Source organism: Bos taurus, chromosome 14 (assembly GCF_002263795.3).
Source record: "Bos taurus isolate L1 Dominette 01449 registration number 42190680 breed Hereford chromosome 14, ARS-UCD2.0, whole genome shotgun sequence".
Lineage (NCBI taxonomy): Eukaryota > Metazoa > Chordata > Mammalia > Artiodactyla > Bovidae > Bos > Bos taurus.
Genome location: NC_037341.1, coordinates 79,701,029 through 79,703,029, shown reverse-complemented (window position 1 = coordinate 79,703,029; position 2,001 = coordinate 79,701,029). Strand labels below are relative to the sequence as shown.

Below are 2,001 nucleotides of genomic sequence, written 5' to 3'. Positions count from 1 at the left end.
CTTATGTTGAACTATAAAATTATTATATAAAACTTTATTTTCATTTAACTTAATTTCTAAAAAATAGCTACTGTGAATTCCTCAATATAATGTCAAAGAGAAGTGAATGAGACAGGTCATTATGCCTGGTAATGGAAGGAGATCAGTCTTCACAATTAAGTATATTTGCTATAGGTTTTTCATAGGTGTCCTTTATCAAGATGAAATTCTCTTTTATTTCTAGTTTTATGAAAGTTCTTATTGGAAACATATAGTACATTTTGCCAAATGCTTTGTGGACTCAGATGAGCATTTTGTTTTTCTTATGTATTTTTTAATTTGATGAATTACATTGATTGATTTTTTAATGTTAAAACAACCTTGTTATTCTGATATGAACTCCATCAAGTCATGTTGCATTATACTTTTATGTATTGCTGAATTTGGTTTGCTAAATTTTTATTAATAATTTTTGCTTGTATTTATAGAAGACATTAGATTGCTTATGTGTTTCTAGTCTTATAAACATCTTTGCCAGGTTTTTTGTCAGAGTTAGGCTGATTCAATAACATAATCTGTGAATTTTTCTTAGTCTTTAATATATTTTAAAAATATGGATAAAATTGAATGCTTACAATTTTGGGAGATTTTGCCAGTGAGGCCTGGCATTTTCTTCCTATGAAGGCTTTTGGCCACAAATCTAATTTCCTTCGAAGATAGAGAGCTATTTAGATTGTCTCTTAGAGATTTTCCTTGTTTCTGTCTCACAAGAAATTTGTCTATATGACATAAGTTGTCAAATTTATTCACCTAAATTTATTGATAATGTTACCGAAATTGCAAGTCTGTGTGCCTGAAACAGATTGAGCCCCACCAATACTAAACATTAGAGTTTGGAACAGAGAAAGGTTTATTACAGGTTCATTCAGGGAAGAGTAAGGGTGTCTCGTGCCCTAAGAATGCCTAAGTTACCAAAAGCTTTTAGCAAGGCCCTTTAAAGTGAAAGGTGAAGGATGGGGTGTGGTTAGTTGTTGCAGACTTCTAGGTGTCAGATCCTTTGTCTTGATGTCCAGTCACGGTCAGGTTAGTGATGGTCCTGTAAATCTCTACCAGATACATTTTATTTTCTGTTCTGACACGAATGGGCAAAGTTCCCAGGGACAACGTTCAGCCTCCAAGGCCCCAGTTCTGGCTGAGAGGAGAGAGATCTCAGCTGGCAGTTCCTTCAGGGCCAGGCTCCCCCACCCTACCCAGCCATCATCCCTGAGTGAGCTGGGCATCCAACCCAGCTGGCCCTCGGTCTCCCCAAGCCACCTAAACGGGGAGCCCAGGTCTCACAGACTGTGACCCAGACAGATAGCCGCTGCTATTAGGCCACAGAGGCAGGGCTGGGGAGAGGATCGCTGCCGCCTCAAGGCCTGGGCCATGGCTAGTGGAGGCCTCAGTGAGGCTCTGGAGCCCTTCAGGACCCCGGTCTGTTCCCTGGGCCCTCTAGTTCACCCTCTGGCCCGAGGCTGGGTGGTGGAGGGCCTCCAGAAGAAGGCCTCAATCTGCCTTTTACCTCACTCTCCTCCTGATGACCACCACACCGAGGACCCTTAATTGGATCACTTCCCCCGTGTTCCCTCATCCACAGTTACCAGAGGGTGGGGTCCGCTGCAGTGCTGACCAATAGCTGAGCAGGGCCTGTTGCCTAGCAACAGGGTGCAGAGTAACGCGGCACAGCAATGGCTACCTGCTAAGGGCTGTGCTCACCCTGCTCTGTTACAATAATATGCTCTTACTAGCGAAGTAATATTTGTAGAGTCGGTGGAGATACCATATCTTATTTTCATATTGATAATTTTTGTAGTCTCTCTCTCTATTAGTTTGGGAAGAGTTTTGTCAACTTCATCAATCTCAAAAATAGCACTTAGTTTTATTTATTTTGTTTTTTTTGCTTTCTCTTTTATTCTTGTTCTCTTTGATGTTTATCAAGCATTCTTATTGTATTGTGAATTAATATTATTCTTTTTCTAAATG

General features: G+C 40.4%; 1 long non-coding RNA gene across 1 annotated transcript; it reads right to left on the bottom strand.

Moving 5' to 3' along the window:
- Positions 1-870: 870 nt before the first annotated feature.
- LOC112449583 (uncharacterized) lies at positions 871-1,653 on the bottom strand. Its single transcript, XR_003038172.2, has 2 exons — positions 1,541-1,653; positions 871-1,171 (listed from the first exon to the last, which is right to left on the bottom strand). It is a non-coding gene; the product is annotated as an uncharacterized lncRNA (long non-coding RNA).
- Positions 1,654-2,001: the final 348 nt, after the last annotated feature.